Source organism: Peromyscus maniculatus, chromosome 11 (genome assembly GCF_049852395.1).
Source record: "Peromyscus maniculatus bairdii isolate BWxNUB_F1_BW_parent chromosome 11, HU_Pman_BW_mat_3.1, whole genome shotgun sequence".
In the NCBI taxonomy this organism is placed as follows: domain Eukaryota; kingdom Metazoa; phylum Chordata; class Mammalia; order Rodentia; family Cricetidae; genus Peromyscus; species Peromyscus maniculatus.
This window is the reverse complement of record NC_134862.1, coordinates 53,695,177-53,716,542: the sequence shown is the minus strand read 5'-3', so window position 1 is coordinate 53,716,542 and position 21,366 is coordinate 53,695,177. Positions and strand designations below refer to the sequence as shown.

Below are 21,366 nucleotides of genomic sequence, written 5' to 3'. Positions count from 1 at the left end.
GAAAAGGTGTCGATGGGCTTGCTGAGCTTCATCCCCCATATTGCTTACTTTCCACAAGGAGGACAATTTGAACATCACTCATGTAGAAAAAGTTCATCTTTCTATGTATTTAAGTAACTATACTAGAGGTCACATGATAAACAATGGCAGCAGTGGGTCTTTATCCCAGGTCTGCCAAACCCTATGCTCTTAACCAAAATGCCATGGGGAACATCTCAGTTTCAAACAATAACACAATGTGTAAATAAACCAAAGTAAACTGGGAAATAAGATTTTAAATTCAGACTTCAGACTTAGATGCTTTACCAACAGATCTATTGCTGGCAGAAGCTTAACTACCGCTGAAGGCCCAGTACCCAGTTCTCCATGCCTGTGCACTCCTTATGCTGCAAGTATTGTTGACCTGTGTGTGCTCTCTGGAAGAGGTCAGAAATGATACATGACCATATGATACAACACACACGTGTACACCCAAGCATACATAAAAGTTCATGCACACACATGAGTATACACATGTGAACATGCACACATGGATACACACACATATGTTCATGCACAAGTGCATGCACACATTCACTTATAGATGCACACACACATAGATACACACACACACCACCACCACCACCACCACAACAACAACAACAACAACAACAACAACAAAAACAACAACTGCTGAAGCACCTAACACTATTTCTCTACATCCTTACTGGAAACAAAGAGAAAATCTGTGATAATCTTAGAAGTGAGAACAAGATATAAGTCATGTTTTATCACAGATAAGGGTCATTGTTTTTCTGCATTGAAAACTAGAAGCATGTAAGTGAGAATACTTGAATATTACAGTAATGATAACACAAAACAAAAATCTAAATGACCATAGCTTATGCATTAGAAGCTGATGGTTAGTCTTCATCCCCTCTGGTAAATCTAGAGAGTTAGAAACTCCATCCCAAACCTTGTTACAAAAGCATCCACACAGTTGCTACCACCACTAGCCTTGGTACAAGGACCACAGTTATAATGTTCACACCTAAGCCCCTGGCTACCACCTGCTGTCACTAGATGCCACAGAACCAGATGTTTCCCGGGAAACAGGCACAACTGCCACCCTGGCACCTCCCACTGGAAGAAATGCGAAGTCCCTCTTTTTCGTGTAACTAACTTCTGACTGACAAATGATTGGCAGGTCCTATGCATTTGTCCATGTATTAGGGGGGAAAAGGAGTCTGGAACATACTTGATTTTTAACTTACATGTTGTGAGAACTCAAAAATGTCTTTGCCTGTCTTTTTCCCCTCTGTTCTAAACCAGGTAAGTGTTGAAGTCAATTCTGAAGATCATTCTGAAAACTTTTAAACATTCACAGTAAATGATAAATTAATTTACTTAACTGAAACACCCCTCCGTGTAAGTTCGGGCATAGTGCCGCAAAAGACATATGGGGAAAGAAAGGAGGAACAGGGCCAGTTAACACCTCTTCCAAGCACCACAATCGCAGCGTCTGCCATGCTGTCACTTCCTCCACTCTCAAACTGCACCCATCCATGTAGATCTTGGGTCTCCACTACCTTCCCTCTGTGAATAAGCAGCATGGCCAGTGAAATCTGCAGATACGACGAGCGTCATCGTTATTTAATGTTGACCAGCTCCGCTGTTTCACTCGCTAGAGTCACAGCACAGGATTATAGTCCCTACTTCATGAAATATGACAATAGCTATGCAGTGTGAATTCCTAGCTACTTTTCCATAGCATAGCTCTGGAAGGTCAAGGATGAAACCCTGACCTTCGATTACAATGCCCATCAATTACAATGGCACACAGTGACACCTAGTGGATCACAGGTATATCCTGAACTCTCAAGTTGATGGAGATAAGCAATCTTCAGCCCTCCCCTTCCCCTATAAATATTCACAGTGTTTCCAGTTTATGAATTCTGGAAGATTTTGAATGGAAACAAAATGCATACAATTTTTCTTTCTATTATAAAATATAAATTCTCAGAAGAATATTACCCAAGAAAAGTTACCTTTGAAGACTTTTATGAAAACAAATCTTCAAATGATAAATTAGCTAGTAATCACAATTTTTAAAAAAAAAAGACATAGGAGTGGAAATGCAGCTCAGTTGGTAGAGTGATTACCTAAAATGCACGGAACCCTGGATTCCATATGCAGCATCGCATACCCAAGGTGGTGGCGTGTTGTGGGATAATCTTTTTGTACACTGTGAAGATGTGTCTCTGCCAAAGCACCTTCTGATTGGCTTACTAAAGAGCTGAACGTCCAATAGCTAGGGAGGAGAGGATAGTCAGGACTTCGGGGCAGAGATAGGAACTCTGGGAAGAAGAGAGGTGGGATTCACCAGCCAGACACGGTACTGAGGACAGCTGGTGAGCCACGTGGCAGAACATGGATTAATATAGATGAGTTAATTTAAGTATTAAGAGCTAGTTGGGAAGAAGCCTAAGCTAAGGCCAAGCTTTCATATTAATAAGAAGTCTCTGTGTCATTATTTGGGAGCTCACAGTCCAAAGAAAGTCTGACTACAGTGCAGCATGCCTGTAATTCAAATACTGGGGAGGTAGAGTCTTCAGGATCAGAAGTTCAAGGCTATCCTCTGGTGCACTGCAATAATGAGTCCAGCCTGGGAGTACATGAAACACTGTCAATTTTTTTTAAGGGGCAGAAAGTTTACAAATTCAAAATAAATGTATACACTGAAACACACCAGCCCTCCAAGAGCATAAGAATATGAAAGAGAATCATTTACCAAATTTACTACAGTAAAAGTCACAGATTTGTGGTCTCAACTGTGCTACTTAATCAAATTATATGTGTGACCTTAATCAAATTATATGACCTCTCTGTGACTTTGTTTTTTATCTTGTAATGTAAGGTTTAGATTTAGATGATCTTTGAAAGACTGGTCACAAAAGATGACAGATTTCTGTACCAGTCTCTGGACACAGAGATGCTCAACCTTGAGGTCACAACTAAGGGACCACACCAGACTTTCAGATCATAAATTTATTTGTCCCTAATCATTAATTCACTTGTAATCTTAATCTTAAATGTGTCATAATTTCATTAAGTGTTGTGTAAAATGGTTGCATTAGCTGTAAACAGTCTTCATATTTGCTTCACTACAGGGAGATAGGAGTTGGGCTGGTAGCTGACACTAGCAATTACAACAGCACTTGAGAGGCTGAGGCAGGAGAATTGCCACAAGTTCAAAACTGTCCTTGGATAGAACTGGAAACCCAGACCCAGAAAGACAAACATCACATTTTCTGTCACATGTGGATGTTAGCTTTAAATGTTTAGATATTTGTGTTTCATTATTAATATGCATATAGGTTAGGAAACTATTAGAGGGCCATGGAGGTGGAGGATATCTTTCAAGGAAGAAGAGATTAAAATATAGCATCATAAAGGGGAAAGGAGAATTGTGAGACAGAAAGAATTAAATAGGGCGGGGAGTAGGAGAACAGGGTAGAGGGGCAAATATGAGGAGGAATAACTAACACTAAAGACATTTTGAAAAAGCCATGGTTAAACTACTAATGTGTAAGCTTCCTAAAATATTTCATAAATGTTTATATAATGAGAGTTAAATGGAGTTGCCTTATAACAGGACAAAATTCCCCCAACTAGACACCACATGCTAGCAAATAACAAGCCTAGTATGGGGATGGGTTATATATCCTTTTGAGTTTTTGGCCAATGGGGCCCCATAGACCCATAAACACTATAGGTTATTGCCATTGCTCTCAGTTACCTCCCAGAAACTGGGGAGGAGACCCCATTGCTGCAGACACCACATACTTAAATCACAAACATGAAAAAATGTAAGTGGCTGCTAATCAGAAAGCTTCATCCCTCCTGGCTGGCTTTCATGGTACTGGAAGGTGATAGGAATGCTATGGGAGGGAAAGAGTAATCATCAGTCTCAGCCAGCTGTGAGCCCAGCCAGCTACGATAATCACTCTTCTGGCAAGACATACCCACTAAGGAATAGTGGCATGAAGTCTACCAAACATTCAAGAAACACTTCAAATAGGATATCCACTTCTTTCTAATTGGATTTAAGGCCCACTCCAGGAGATGGAGCCCATAACTGGTACCATTAACAGAGCCAAGAAAACTATGGCTAGGCACAGACCCTAGAAGAGAACCTACTACTATTTATTATTCTACTAAAGGAGACATAGTATTAAAACGACCCCTGACAACCTATTTCTACACCCATGTATCAGGACACCTTTCAGCTCTCATCAAAGCAGCTTCTGCTTTCAGTAGATGGCAATTAACACAGAGACTCATAAACCAATCACTACGAGGAGAATAAGAGACTCCTAGTGTTCAATCATTTCCCCAAGACTCAGGGATATTCACGGGAAAAAGGTGTGGAAAGGTTGTAAATCCCAGAGGTGGTAAACAACGTCAAGGAAACAGTGTTTCCTGGACACAACAGGTTAGTTACCCATTTGACCTCACAGCAGCTCTGATCATAGGCACAAAAACTGTGCAAATTCAAGCCACAGAAAATCCCAACATGAAGGCAAATAGGTGAGTATGAAGTCCCCTAGGCGTTTAATAGCTGCTAGGAGAAGGAAAACCAGATTTCTTCAGTGCTGTGACCACTGGCAGGTCAGTCATACTCCAGGGCAGGCCCCACGCCAAAGATTATTTGGGCAATGTAAATTGGACTTGGTGGGGAGGAAGAAAGAAAGAACATGAAGTTGATTGGGCAGGGAGGTGGGGACGGGATGAATATGGTCAAGATACATTGATTGAATTCTCGAAGAGTTAATAAAAGCATTACTGTTATTTTAGTGGATCTCAAAGAGTTAATAAAAAAAAAACATTATTATTGTATTAGTGGAAGGGCTGGAGCAATAGCTCCATGGTTAACAGCACTGGTGGCTCTTCCAGAAAACCCAGTTCGATTCCCAGTACCCGCCCTGTGGCAGCTAACAGCCATAGATAACTCCGGATTCAGGAGATCTGGTGCCCTCTACTGACCTCTGTAGGCACTGCACACATGTGGTGAACAGACATACATTCAAGAAAAAAAAAAACACCTCCACAGACTCTGCCAGCTCTGATTGGACCAAGGGGTGAGTCTTTGTTCTCCTAGCCAATCACCCCAGCCTCTGGGCTTTAGGCCCAGGGGCACAACCAGTGCCCCCATACCCCATCCACTGCAGCCCCAGGTGCAGGCCAGCAGGCAGGACTCCTGCAGGCAGGCCTGACCACCCCCCCTCCATGGGACCCTGTACACAGCAAGCCCCACTCCAGCCCCCCAAACCCACCCATCCTCCGAGAGAGACTGCAACTGCTCCCTGAGACACAGACTCTGCCAGCTCCGATTGGACCAAGGGTCTTTGTTTATTTGGTGCCATGATCAAACCCGGGGCTGTGTGGTATGCCAAGCCAGCAGACTGCAGACTCAGCTACATCCCAGTCTACCCCGCCCTCCCCCCGCATCCCCCCCCCCCCCCGCCACCTCAGCATTCGGTTTTACTGTTTCATTCTATGGGGTCTTGCATGCCATTTTGTAACTTGTGTTGGTCACGTAGCTCATCATTTTACACTTTTCACTGTTTTTTTAAATGTAAGTATTTAGTGTTACAAAATTTCTGTAAAATCACTCTAAGTGCCAGACTTTGTACATATTTGTATTTCAAGCCTTTGAAAACTAAGGCTGGAAGGTGATAAGTTTGAGAAAAGACACAAGGCTATACAGAGTGAGTTTAAGGCCAGTGTGAACATGTCAGACCCTCACTAAAACAAGTCACTATAACTCTACCCTGTAATTTTTATTCATGGAAGTGTAATAACTTTATTTACCTTTTAAATGCCCTTGAGTTATTTTATTTTAGTTTCTAAATATATGAAGAAGTTTTAGGGTCTCTTTTAAAGATAGAACTATTTTAGCATTATTGTGGGAAGAATAAGCAATCACGAGATCTCCCCTCATATTTTATATATACAAAACAATATTGTTTAATGTTTAGAATGAGTGCCATTGCTCAGCTTGTATTCTCCTTTTGACTCAGTTCAGGACTCCAGCTCATATGATGGTGAAATCATATCTGTCACCTCAAAATTGTATCACTTCTGTGAATTCTTCAGCCTCAGCTTGCCCAAGTAAGACTCATGTTACTTTCCTCTGACTTGGTACATTAATCCCATCATCTTACAAATCAGGAGCTTATTTTACCTGTAAACATGCCCAAGTCACCACAAATAGAAATTGAAGTTTAAATAACTATATAAACACAACCCAAGTTGACTGTCTGATTTACATATATAACCCTGTCTCACATACACTTGATTTACAAAATCCAAAATGATCTGAAACATGTTTTGTTTCTCTGGTATCTTAAATCTTTCTTTAAGTACTTCATAAGTACCTGACAATTTAGCAATAAAACGTAAATATATTTTTTCTTAGACAAACCCAGAACTCAGTTCTTAGCAACCGTCTCTCTAAAAAATAACTGGAACATTCATTCAGTATAAAAAAAACAAAGAGATCATCTGAGTTTGATACTGAAAACTTCAAATTTCTAATTCTCTTATGTAACAATAACAAATGTCAGTAACAAACTCAGGGGCACAAAAGAACTTTTTTCTAACGTGAACATATTTTCTAGCCAACCATAAATTTAATCTGGATAAGAAAAAAACAACGGGATTTATCACTATGACATAATTCAAACCATATGACACCAGGAAGACTAAGGCTTCTTGCTAGGGAGGAGGGTTGTCAGGTTTGTTGATATTTTGTGTGTGTGTGTGTGTGTGTGTGTGTGTGTGTGTGTGTGTGTGTGTGTGTATGTTTGTGTGTATGTCTGTGTGTGTGTCCATATGTGTGTGTGTGTATGTGTGTGTGTGTGTGTGTGAGAGAGAGAGAGAGAGAGAGAGAGAGAGAGAGAGAGAGAGAGAGAGAGAGAGAGAGAGAGAAACCAAAACACAGACACTGTTTCTGTTTTCCTTCTCCCTCCATCCTTTCCAGGGTTGGTCTAGGATAGGAAGGTCCTGCCTTACTCTGCAATGGCCTATAAATCCTCCAGAAGAAGATTTCTGCTAGTTCCCTTTTCTTCTGTTGTACTGGGAATCTTTAATCTGGGAAGAGAGATCAAGTCTGCTTCCTCTTAGAATTCTTCTATGTCCTGAACTAAGCATTTCAACTTCAAAAGCCAATACTTGTATTCTGTTCCTGCTGGTTTCATTCTCTGTGTGTTGTGTTATTTTCCCCTAAAGCAGTGAATACTTCAGACTTGGTGGTCTAATGACGAGGAAGACAGTGTGGCATGAACTAGGCGAACAAAATTTCCATAGATATTAGCCAGTTTACTTAGTTGACCTACAAAGAAACAAGTCTTCGAAGCCAACAAAGATTGTCATTAAACACAAATAAGTATGCTAGCTTGAACCATATGTAATACACTACCATTTCAGGGCTTATACAAACAAATAAAACCACTTATATTCAACTTACTATAAGTGCATATACACATGAGCCAGTTCATCTAACTCAGCGTCATCTGTGTTTAATAGAAATCAAGGATCATTCTGAGTCTCTGGTTCTCTGTAGGGAAAGGCTGCAATTCTTTTCACATAAATATGCTAAAAGAGCAGTGTTGGAGCTCTTCGCTTCCTAATCATCATTTCCGAAGGGTTGTGACTGTTCAAGAGGGAACCCTGAGAACTCTGGGATGCACAAGCATGGCTCTGGAGACCGATAACTCAAGCTGTGATGCACATGATCCGCAGCAGTGTTTTGCAAGCTCTGTCACCTTCCTGCGCCTCAATGTCTTTTTACATATAAAACAATGAGAGGAAGTGTCTCCCTTATAGATTTGATATATGACATTAACATTTAAAAGTCTTACAGATCATATCATGTATTTATATTATGATTAGATATTATAGGTTGAGCTTGTACCATATATCTGTTGAAGGCAAATTGATGAAGTCAGAAAGTAGTCTGTGGGTGCCAGGGTTGATGATTGCAACTGAGCATGTGGAATCTTTGGGGCTGGAGTTGTTTTCTGAAGTCAGATTCTGGTGGCTGTTATGCAATTCCATATATTTATTAAAATCACTGAATTTTACAATCAAAATGAGTGATTTTTACTGCATGTAAATAAATTAAGAAAGCAGTTGGAAATAGCATTTACCATTGTTATTAAAAATATGCACTTACATTTTCTTGTCATTTGATAGCAACATGAGCTGTAATAAAGGTAAATAGAGAAACTTGCCATTGTGAGAAGAGTCAATGCCATAGTAACTAATTAGCATCTTTAACATCCATTTCTTTATATTAATAAATATATCTTTAGCCATCATACCATCTAAACATTCACAGTGTTTGCTCATGAGTGTTATTTTACTGTGTTTTGTGATCTTCATCAAAGGAAAAACTGAGTGAGTGACCCTCCAATGAGACCAGCTGCCTAATGTTCAGACAGTACTCACTGTGTTTGACATATAGGATATTGTCATCTGAGAAAGGGTTATTTTCTATGACAAATCTCATATGGGAAATGAAGCAAATTTAACTAGGAAAAGATTTTCCGTGTCCTCATCATATGTGCATCGCAAGAAGGAAAAACAAACTTCCTTTAGAGTGGTTTTAATTATTCACCATCTCTGACGTGATTTCTACATAATTCAACACAAATGCTTCAGAATTCTTCTTTGCCAATCCTAGTGAGCATAACAATAGCCCTCTCCACCACTTGGGAAAGAACCCTTTCCCTTTCCAGACCTCTTTGGACTCCATACTCAAGCATTCTGACTGACTCTCCACCAAAACTGAATCACCCACCAGCGCTTACATTGACTAAGCCAGTTTCCTAGGATTCTCTGAAAGCTGTTTGCATTCTTTCTTGAAACAAACTTTTAAGGGGCAAATAATGTGATCCAAACTCCCAGGCTCATAGCATGTGGGTCACCTCTGTATAAAGTCTTCAATGCTCCCCTGGAAAGGCTCCATGCTACATTCCCGTATTATCCCACAGAATTATTTCTTACTTTCTCTAATTCATTGTTCCTTAACCTGTCAATACTCAAAATTCCTTCCTACCAGTGAGTCTTAGCTGAGGGCAAGAGACCATCTACGAATGTTCTACACATGAAGCTGTTAAATTCTGTCCAGTTTTTGAGAATGTAAGAGGGCCACCCTTCCACACTATATTTCTGATATATGACAAGCCAAATATCATTTCTTACTCCGTTTCAACCTTCTAGTGATTGTATCACTTTAGCTGCATGTATTACATTGTCTGTTATACAATACCCTCTCATGGGCTTCATTCCTCCTTCTACTGTCAGTTTGTCAGTAACAAGAATATCATAGTGTCTTTTACCCCCTATTCTGCTCCCACCCTTATCCCCACCCAACACCATTCTTGGGATTACAACATGCTCAGTAGCATCATTTAAATGAAATAGGAGTAGCTGTGCCATCCTTACCTGTAGTTACAACTTTCTAGTATAGTATCAGTTCCCATGGTGAAAACAATGACCAGGCAGACTTTATCTGTCTCATTTGTGTCAGCAGTGGGAAGTATCTCTAGCCAATAACAAGGATTGTTGTGACGGTTTTATAGGAGCTGTACCCCTTTACCAATGTTTCTTGGGTCTACACATGTCCTAGGATCTCATTTTCTAAGTGTCCACTCAAATCTGCATGATCATTACAACACTCCACCTTCTGCCGTACAAGACAGTATGACATAGCAGATGATATTTGCCTAAATTGCAGTCACAACAACCTCTTTGCCAATTACGTAGCTCGGCAGGCAGACGTAAGCACGCTGATGTCTTTGCCTGAGCTTTAGAGTCCTTATCACTCGTACAAAGATCAAAACAGTTATTGGGAGGACTGGAATGGAAAAGTATGTTTAAGGTGTTTTTTTTTTAATATTTATTTATTTATTTATTATGTATACGGAAGAGGGCACCAGATCTCATTACAGGTGGTTGTGAGCCACCATGTGGGTGCTGGGAATTGAACTCAGTACCTCTGGAAGAGCAGTCGGTGCTCTTAACCTCTGAGCCATCTCTCCAGCCCCTGTTTAAGGTGTTTTTACCATACCTGGAAATTAAAGATATGTAAAATGGAATTAAAGGCACCAATTCAATTTTTAAAAAAAAATTATCAACTAGGTATTACGAACCACTTTGAGGTTGTGAAATGGACAAAACAGACAGAGAGCATGGAGCCTCGTCGAAAGACACAAACAATTCAACAAGCAGACATAGTGCCTTATGATAAGCTCAGTACTGTTCATCACAGTACACTTCTAGGGCATGGATGATGACATCTAAGAGATCAGAAGACTCAATTTTCCAACATCTTTCAATTATACCCTAAAAGACAAAACTTAGCATCTACAAACTACAGCTATGACTAGCAATCAAGTCCATTTGCTGTCCCGGGGATAAGACACGCAACTTAGTACCAACATACTGCAGTCATTACTAGCAATCAAGTCCATTTGCTGTCCCAGGGCTGAGACATAAAACTTAGTACCAACACCCTACAGTCATTATTAGCAGTCGAGTCCATTTGCTATCCTAGTGCTGAAAAATGCAAGGCACCAGGGTGCTACATGGCCACATTACAGATTGAGATATGCCTTCTGGATCACATTGCATTCTGGAGTCCGCCAGCACAGCCTTGTAGAGAACTAGGAATCAAATATACATACAAATATCCAACCCTTAGATATGTAGAAGAGCCTCGGGATAAAAATATAATCAATACATGTGTCATGTATTTGCATATTTTCCTATTTTGGGTAATAACAAAACTCAATGTGAAGAGACGGGGACTGATTAGCTCTTTCAGCAAAGCAGATGCCCTCCTTGTGCTTCTAAAGCCTGTTTTCTTCGTTTTCTGAGACAGCATGCTAATTTTAAAAAGCAAAATAATGAAAGACATTTGGGGTGGCAAGTGGAAAAGTTTCCCAGCTAACAAGGCAATTTCTCCCTAGAACAGCCTTTGGGGAGTGAGGCGAAACTGATACTCTGCTTTTTAAAAGAGGAGCCGGGGTACAGTAACCTTAGGAGACCCAGAATGCCATGGGGAACTAAAAACACGATTTTAGGTAAATGGAGTCTGATGGCTTCACGATGAACATGAATGACATCAGTGGAAGACCTGGAATTCACTGGGAGGTGCCATGCTCTCTGCCGCTGCACAGGGTTGGCAAGGAGCTGCAGAGGTGAGAAAGCCAAGCCGACTGCCCCCTGGTCAGCCTGCCCTTCGCCTTCTTCTTAACCCCCGCCTACCCCACCCCTGGCTCTTCTTTGCACCAAGAGGGGTAGTTTTGCACAGGTTGACCTTTGCTTGCCTTTAGTGTGAACTGGGCATGCCTTTGGTAAGAGCAACTTAGAAATGGTTTTTTTATTTCCTTAGGATTCTTCCCATTTCCGATCAGCTCTGCACAAGTTAACTTAAAATATTGTTCTGTGTTATAATAAAAATACCATGTGTGTATCCTCCACCTGTCATATTTGTAGGCTGCAACTGTGTTTACATAAAAGTACCATCCATGTTGGGCGGTGGTGGCACATGCCTTTAATCCCAGCACTCGGGAGGCAGAGCCAGGTGGATCTCTGTGAGTTCGAGGCCAGCCTGGCTACAGAGCGAGATCCAGGACAAGCACCAAAACTACACAGAGAAACCCTGTCTCAAAAAAAAAAAAAAAAAAAAAGTCTTCCATGTATTGACTCACATGTGACATCTTTGTAAAAGAGTACCTTCTTGACTGGTTAGATGGCTCAGTCAGTAAGCTGTTTGCTGGGAAAGCCTAAGAACCTGAGTTTTGATCCCCTCCACCATGGAAAAAGTCAGGGATAATAGTATATGCTTATATTCCCATCACTAGGAAGAGAGAGACAAGAGAATTCCTCGGGCTGGCAAGCCAGACAGCCTAACTGAATCAGTAAGCTCCAGGTCCAGTAAGAGACCCTGTGGAGTGAGATAAGGGAAAACACTGATATTAACATCTGGACTCCACACACACATGGACATATGTTAATACACACACACACATATACACATGTACACACACACACAAAGGACACTTTCCAACTGAGAAGTGTGATTATTATGAAAGAAGTCTTCCAAATCATCAACAGAAAGTAAAATTAATATAAAGTATCATTGATAAATTTAAATAAACTTCCTTCACTTTGTTTTGCTTTGTTTATCCACAACTTTGCCACAAATATATAGAATTGTGGATTTTTCTGTGGTATCAACATGAGACAAGCTATGACTGGGTTCATGCTGAATATTAGGACTAAATACTATAAAATAAATATTATTGTGTTCTAGGTTTTGCTCACTGGGAATGAAATAGACAATAATCCTAAATGCTCTGGGGTCTTTTCAGATTAGAATAGCTCTCAAAACCTTCTGTAAGGCTGAAAAAATCCATGTGACTCTCTGAAGTTCATCTTCTGCCACAAGTAAAGCTGGTAAGATCTACTTCTTAATGTTGTTGAAAGGACCAGGTCAAGTTCCTGGCTCACTGTGTACATACATCTCAGTTCCTACAGAGCATTAGGATTAAGAAACAGACTATAATACCCATGAGGAATCTGTAAGCACATTCTGCAGCAGAGGTCGTCAAACACACACCTACTGAATTGGACTACTAGAAAATGTAAAGTGGGAATGCACCAGTGCAGAGCCTCACCACCAGGCTTGTTCTGACAGTGGACCCTAGGCTCTGCTCCACTTACTCTCCGTGGCTCTCTTCTGGCTTTCTCATTTACAGTTTTAAGGAGTCAACCCTAATGCATTATAATGTACCAAGAGCTCACATCAAATCAATTTTATGGATCCTCTAGATTAATCATGACTCTCCAACACCATCCAAGACATCTACTGTCTTGTGTGTGTGACCCAGTACTTAACTTTGAAAGGAAATAACTAGATCATAGACAGATTTTTATAGGCGATGGTGGTCACAGCACATGATGTCTCCCTAGGGAACTGCCAGCAAGAACACTTGAACTAACCTTCAGACCACATCCTCTTAGGCAGCTCTACTCAACTTCAAGTTCATTCATTTCTGTTGTGAGGAGCAGGCCACTGTGCAAGGAGGTGAAGAACTTATCTCTTAGGGGCCAGCAGCACTTCACAGATGCTATCACAGCGTAACTGTTGGTCTTTGGGGGCAGCTTGTACAAAAAGTCTGATGAGTAATCTGAAACATGAGCAGTCAAGTGACTTTATCTTCAGTACCAGTGATTCGGGTCAAATTAGGTGTCTATTTCCTATTTATTCCTCAAGCCTCCTAATGAAGACAATTGTCACTTGTCCAAGTTGATGACTGCTGTTCTGGATCTTCTATCTGGTGGCTGATGCCATTTACTCTGAGGCCCCAGTTTTGCCTCTGCCTCCTCCACTAGCTCCTCATTCTACCCTGAGAAATTCCACACCCGTTTTGTCCGTGTTTTCCCTTCCACACACCGCAGCACACAAATGCCCTCTCGACACTTTTCACAACTAAATCATTAGGTGTGTTACTTAAATGGTTTGTCTTTAAAGCCTATAATAAAGAATTTTCCACCCCCCAAATTTAAGTAAACACTATGGTTTTGCCCTCCAGAGCCTACTTCCTGATCTTTTATTATCTTCTTCCAGAAATATCAGTTAGATACTGTGTGGAGTCCAATGCAAATGAAAATGAAAATTAAGAGGACTTTGTTTAAAGGTTATCAAGAATTTTAAGAAACTGACAACAGGGCATTGATCCGCTGGGCCATGTGGCACTCTAAGAAGGGCTGACTGTTCATGGAGTCTAGTCAGTGTCTTGCTCCTATGGCACCTCTACAATGTAAGCTCTGCTGTCTCCCTCAACCGTAAAGCACTTCCTCTCTCCCAAAACAAATGACAATAATGTCTTCACCAATAGTTTTGCTTCATAGTTTCATATTGTAGTCTACTGGTTATTTGCTAGTTTCCTGTGTCAAATGCTCAGGGACAAAGCTGTGAGTGAGGTAATTCACGGGACCAAATGAGTCTAAAGAGACCTGGGACATCTAAGCCTTCCATTCCCATTCAAGTATGGTTTCTAAAATTTTGCTACCTTTTTACTGACGAACCCATCACTAGTTAGCCAGCCAGCTTCTGTGCATGTGAGCAGTGTAAATCTCAGTTATCTGTTAAGTAATCTTGCAGGTAGACCTCCTAGGAATAAGGCTTGACCCTGGACAAAGATTCTTTAGCTAAGTGATTGATTTCATAGCAGACAAAACTTTCAAATGCTTGATATCTAGAGCCAACAGTATGTCTGTAGGCTAGGACTTGCCCTGCCAGCTCACAGAGGCTACAGCCTGAATCAATAAATGAGCCTAAAAATAAAGCCACCACATGATCCTTTTGGGAAAGTGCTTGACTTAAAACAGACCCAAGTGGAATATTCCTTAATTACTGCTGTTTTGTAACGCTTTTTGACCCTTTGGGGTGAGATCTGAGAATGATTATGTTTGTCTCTATCTCCTCCCCTCCTAAAGGACAGTCCTGCTTTTCTGCTCTAATCTTTCATGTCTTGTAATTAGTGTGGTCTTTATGATCCACATTTGGAAATACTAAACTTTGTAAGTATAATTTACACAAATACATATTTCCATAAAGCATGCAAATTCTAACAACTGAGTCCTTTCGACTATCAAATAAGGAAACACAATGAAACACAAAGCCAGTGTTTGTCCTTAGGATCTGAAAATAACAGACTGAAATTCTGTCTTGGAACCTCTGGAGAGACATGATATGCAAAGAAGATTGGGTAAACAATTTCAGTACTAAGGAAAGGCAAGAAACAAAAAAACATTGTAATCCTTGAGGCTTCAGAAAGTTACTTGGATTACTCCTTCACTAAAAAAGTACATGCTTTCCCCTCCAGTTTGAATAGTTGGGGATTTGCCTTAGCAGCTCTAAAACTAAAGCTAACCATCAAGTAAATGGTTTTTTCTTTTCTAGGTTGAAGGAAATGTAGTCTTATAACATTTTTATGTGAAAGAAAGACCATTTTTGCCCAGATAAAATTATTTCCAAAGGAAAAATGAAGAATGAGTGCCGTGAGAGGAGGCATGATCCTGGATGCTGTGGGGGCCACCTAAGACAGTCCGCATGCACAGCACAGCCTGGGGGGTGGGGGTGGGGGGGAATACAAGAGTGAGTGTTACAGAGAAAGCTGAGAAAAGAGCAAAACGAAGATACAGAGAGGGGGACCAAGACACACGCAAAGGACGACTTTCATCTGAAGAGTAAAAGCATCTATTTTTCCTAAATACATTTAAAAATGCTACAGAAAATAATTTATAACCATATGTAACATTGGTTTAATTTTATTGAAAAACTCCATCTTTGGAAGTTTAGGAAAACCAGCTTTTATTCCCAAGCAGGTAGAGAGTTACCCCAGTTTACTGCTTTTTTCAGGTGAGTAGGCAGAAGGCAAACAGAAAGGAAAATTTATAACAGTCATTTGCTCTCATTCCGCCTTTGTGGGGCTGGTTGGTGTGTATGTGTGTGGGTGACCATTACGATAATGGGAGCATTTTTTTATACTTAAATGTAGGTTCTGTGTATAGGAAACAGCAGGACATGTTTTTAGAAACAGCTTTCCCAATTGCATTTGAAAGTTGAATTTCCATCCCTAAAATTTAGAATCTGAAGGAAGTTTGGATAAGCAACTTCAAAGCTTCCGTGGTAATTGAATAAAGAAACCAGGCCACGTGTGTCACCCTGCTGCGCGCAGCATCTGTGGTGGAAGCGAAGCTGACGTTAGACCCCCCAACCCCGAGGTGCTCTGCTAACTTCTTTATATAAGGTTTTTCATTTTGCTTGTTTTATGTTTGGTTGAAAAAAAATCAAACAAATACATGCATCTTTCCTTCTCTGTCTGTGCCTGTGTTCACACGTGTTCTTCCTTCCTTACCAGAAAGACATGACTCCAATGCTAGGTATATATGAACTCTGCCCACTTTTACTGAATCGAATGCATTGTAGTTAATTTTATTCTACACTGGGACAATGGTCTCTTAACTTGTGTGCTGTTAGCTTGATGCTGTTGAGTTAAATCTAACTTGTCTGACTCAGCTGATAAGATTAGAGCATTATTCTTAAAAGGAACATGATACATGTTGCCTAATATCAGAAATATAGTAAATTACCTGAGAGAAAAATTAGGGCTTCAGGAATGATTACTATAAACAAAAATATTTATTTTAGGAAATATTCCCATCAAAGTTCCTTAATGAATCCTAGCTTAGAGTTATGATTCCGTTTATGACCAGTATTTCAGTAATATGATATAAGGCGAAGAGAGATGACTCAGGTTAAGAGCATTTGACTGATGTTCTAGAGGACCCGGGTTCAATTCTCAAGCTGTCAGGTGTCTGATCATGCCAGGATAAATAATAATAATAATAATAATAATAATAATAATAATAATAATAATATATAAAGCAAAGTACATTTAAATTCAATGTTACATAAATACCACTCAGACTTTTTAAAGTGATTCTAGCACTTCAGAACACTAGTCACATCTGATAATTTAACAAACACTATACTTTGTATATTTCTTTAGGCCTTCATGTTCTTCCAAAGAACATGAAGGGTGCTTTCATTGTTTATCTCAGATGAATCCTGGGAGAGAGAACTTCACTTCATTGTTATTCAGATGTTCATTGGGAATTGACTATACCAGTCTCAATATCAGTTCCACATGTGCAAGGGAGGCATGCATCAGAAGTGGGAGATTCCTTCTCCAATGGCATTCCCCAAAGAATTACATTTGCTGTCTATCTCCCTGAGTGACTGGACACCATTTGGGATTTCCCAGAATGGGTGGGGTACTATCACCACTTATTGCTGCACTGGGGATAGATTTGTTTCAAGTTTGAGTCAGTGGGATTTTAAATAGTAACCTACCTCCCCATCCCCCCCCACAAAAAAAAGGCATTTTAATCTCTGTTATAGAAAAAAAAAACAGGAAATGTAGCACAAGTTTGTGCTACTTTGTTCTACATTGCCAATGAAAAAGAACTAGGCATATGTACAGAATAATGACAGTGAAATGATTAGGTAATTTCAAAGCAGGCAGGCCTAAGCTTTGTAACTACACATCCTTGAGCCCTATATACTCAAGACATTCCTCAGCTGAAGAAGCGAAGAATGCGACTTTCCATCTGTGACAATATAGAAGCGCTGAAGTTCTACTCTCCTTCATACGTCACTGCATTTGGTTAAAAGTGAATATTTAACATTAGTTCACATAAAGTGAAATTTAGAATAAGGCATGACATATCTTTAAACATCTGTCTAGCTGGGCAGTGGTAGTGGTACACGCCTTTAATCCCAGCACTTGGGAGGCAGAGGCAGGAGGATCTCTGGGAGTTCGAGGCCAGCCTGGTCTACAATGTGAGTTCCAGGAAAGGCACAAAACTACATAGAGAAAACCTGTCTCTGAAAAAATAAATAAATAAAAAATAATAAAATAAAAATCTGTCTACTGAACACCTGAGCACCTATAAATGCTAGGGGGAAGAAGTAGGGGCTGTGAGATGATGACTTAGTAGATAAAACACTTGCTCAGCAAGTTTGAGGACCTGAGTTTGGGTCCTCGTGTAAATGCCTGGGGGCATGGCAACCTACCTGTAATCCTAGCATGCAAGAGGCAAAGACAGAGGATCCCCAGAGCAAGCTGGCTGCCTAAAGGAGCTGAATCAGTGAGTTCTAGGTTCAAGTGAGATACTCTGCCTAGTGTGCAAGATGAAGAGTAATGAAAGAAAACAAACGGGGTCAACCTCCGACCTCCACATGCACACACATACACATTCTTGTGACACACACATAGGCACAGTGCCATAAGCCTATGGTCCCTCTACTTTAGAGGCTGAGCCAGGGTATTCAAAGCCAGCATAGTAAGATATCATTTCAAAATACATTAATAAGAATTCCTTTCAAGCTATAAGATGTGATCTATGTCTGATGTAAGCTGACCTTAACATTCTTAAACTAGGCTGGAAAGATAGCTCAGGGTTTAGGATCACATTGCTCCACCAGAGAACCTGAGTTCAGTTCCCAGAACTCACATCTGGTGACCCACAACCACTGAAATTAAAGCTCCAGGGGATCTGATGTCTTCTTCTGGTCTCCATGGGCACCCGCACTCACATGCCCATATCACCAAGACACAGAAAGCAACAGAGACAGAGAGGGAGGGAGAGAATTTCTTTTCTTTTTTAATTTTTTTAAAAAGTCCTTAAACTGCTAAGCATTTAGTGAAAGAAACAAACACAAGGAAGAAAAAGAAAAGAAACCTGCCAAAATTGATAACAAAGAAGTAGCTCTGTGATCTTCTGAATTTATCGTTCAGACCTACCCTCCTTCCTACATAGTCCAGGAACTCTATGGCAAAAGTGAAAATAAGAAGTAGCAATGCAATCCTGCCATGGTAAGCCTGTGCCACCTAGCAGAGCCAGTGCAAGCCATCCTCAGAGGGGCATCCTCAGGCCAGTCCCCAGAGTACTCTACCTCCCAAAGGAAGTGCTTGCCTTTACCACACTGAGGCAACAGTGAAATCCTAACTAATCAGTTGGAATCTGGTTAGAAAGGTCTCTGATCTAACTGTGGGCTGCAGATCCAAAGGCTGTGCTGACTCTAGGGGAGAGTCAAAAGAACAGATTTATAGCAACTTCAGGAGAAATTAAGAATGACTGGAGTTAGTGACTGATCTCCATGGAACGGTGTGATAATGGTTCTAATTAAGGGCACCTTTAATACAGGTCATGGGAGTCAATACAGATAAAACTGGCTGCTAGCTTGCATGGCTGTTTATATGAATTTTGTACAGTTAGCAGAGTTGGATAGATCCAACAATCTAACTATTGTTGCCACTATGCTTGGTGTTTCTACATGCCAGAAGCCAAAGTAAGTTACACTGTGTCTATTCATCAATAAGCCAGAGGGGGAAAGACTAGGCACTAGCCTCTGCTCTCTTGGGTCGAGACTTTGGACAGCAATTGGTTGGGCCACATCCTGGACATCTAGGCAATGTGTGTACGTAGACAAGCCATAGTTGTTCTGAGAGATAAGACACTGGGAAGAAATTCAGCACAGAGAGCCAAGACTAACAGAAGGCTAAAAGGCAAGGGCCCAGAGTTCAGGAAAGTAGCAGATGCTAATCTCCACCAAACGTCAGCAGCAGCTGCCTGCTGGGTATATTTCACTAAGACTTCCCTAGTATCTAAGAGCTTATCCTGCGTACAGAGTTAAGTTGAAAAGTCCTAAGGCAGGAGAATGGGACCAAGAGTGAGGTCAGAAGGCCTTCCACAGAGCCTGACGAAATTAGCATATTAAAAAACAAGTTGGCAGAGAGGAAGGCTGGAAAGCCCCTCTGCCAAGGTTGAATAAATTCAGCTATCGACACAGTCACAGAGCACTCTTAAGCGTCTCGAGGGACCCATGGCTCCATATAATACTAAAACACTCAGCCCTGGGGAAAGATGTAAGATACTAATAAGATATGCAAGGCATAAAGTTGTATGTAGACCTACATGGAACAGCATTCATGGAACAGCCCACACTATGCAAATGAGCAAAAAGCCCGAGCTATGTGATATAAAAGTGACATAGGTCGGCTGAACGGCTCAGCTTGTTATGTGCCTGAGCCTATTCTGCTCAAGCCTGGAAGTGTACTATCCCTTTAAAAAAAACTGTCGGCTTCTATGGCAACTGTGTGTCTCTTCTCAACTGTCCAAGCACAAAAGAAACTGGAATACCTTTAGAGATGCCCTGATATCAGCTAATAACTGTGTTTTCTGTGGGTGCCAGGCAAAACCTATACACTATCACACAGTGCATTGAAACAGGTTTATTTCCCAATAGCCCACTGATAATGAAGTAGTCACAAATCTCATTTTCAGGGAGTTGTTAAAAATGGCAAAGCTTGGTATTTTCAGTTTCTCAAAGGTCATTATTCTGTTCTTGTAAAATTCATTTTAGATCCTAACTCTATAAAATTATCAAATAGCCTACAGAAAAATATTAAACAATATCTATTGTGCATATCTTAATTTGTATTACTTTTGACTTGACTGAAAGAAAATTAAAGGGCTAATCACTTGGGATTAGAAAACCTAATACGGAATATGTCCTTAGAGAAAAATGATTCTTCCTCTCTGGTCAACCATAGATTGCCTGTAGTTCTTAAGTAGTCACTCTGTTAACAATAGCTATGAAATGGAAATAATATAAATGCCCTTGAATTGATGGATAATAAAATGTGAATATATATACAATACAATCTTGTTCAGCTGTAAAGAAAAATGAAATGAGATTTGCAGGTAAATGGACAAAACTGGGAAATATGCTGTGTGGGGTAACCCAAATCCAGAAAGACAAACACTTCGTGCCCTCTCCTATTATTTGTGGACCTCACTCCAAATCTTTAGATTCAAGTATAAAACTTGGAATAACCACAGAGCTTGGAAAAGCAGAAAGAGATAATGGAAATAGTGGGAAGGAGCTCTAGACAGGGGGGTGGTGGGAAGCAGGTTCCTAAATATTTTAAGAAGTGTTCACTCAATGATATTCTGCTCCTCCTCACTATTTTATTCCAGAACTTCTATGAGACAGTGTTGAGTTCATTCATTCATTTACACACACACACACACACACACACACACACACACACACACACATACACACTCCATATTAGACAGAAGACAAAGGCACTAAACATCTCCCCATAGTCTGCATTCAGTAGAACAGCTCATCTGAAGCACTGTGTTCAGTCCAAAGTTTGGTAGGCATTTTAACAGACTGAAAAATGATTGACAGTCAAAATATAGCTTTAAAGGACCAGCAGTAAGTTTTCCAAGGGTTAGCCAGAAAAGAGAGCCCTTAGCTTGTTACCGGTCCTTGGTCAGTTGACTATTGTGATCAGGTTGCTGTCAATAGTTCCCATCACTTGATACTAGGTGTTTACAATGGTAGTCTGCTTATTCACACTCAGGTCTCTTCTCCCCGCCCCCAAAAGGGATTTTCCTGTAGGCTGCACATTGTCAAAAGCTTGAAAAAACAATTTTTCAGAAGAGAAGTTTTGACTACAACAGTTGAAAATTCTAAGGGGCTGTGCTTCCAGCCATCTGGACATATCAGATGTTCTGATAAGTTTAGATAAAACCTCTTTTATCAGAAAGGCATTGCCATCCCACAGCACTATTTCCATATTCAAAAAAACCCCTCTTTGCATAGATATGTGTCTGTAAAACTAGAATTTCATAGCACAGAGACTGGAGTGCCATAGAAGGTAA

General features: G+C 40.5%; 1 protein-coding gene and 1 long non-coding RNA gene across 2 annotated transcripts in view; one reads left to right on the top strand and one right to left on the bottom strand.

Annotated features, from left to right (window-relative positions):
• Positions 1-21,366, bottom strand: part of LOC143267798 (uncharacterized) — a 291,852-nt gene that overhangs the window by 111,327 nt on the left and 159,159 nt on the right. The window lies entirely within an intron of this gene.
• Positions 19,841-21,366, top strand: part of Rgs13 (regulator of G protein signaling 13) — a 29,657-nt gene continuing 28,131 nt past the window's right edge. The window contains exon 1 of the mRNA XM_006975354.4: positions 19,841-20,394. The gene's annotated coding sequence lies outside the window, so the exon portion shown is untranslated. The remainder of the gene's footprint in view (positions 20,395-21,366) is intronic.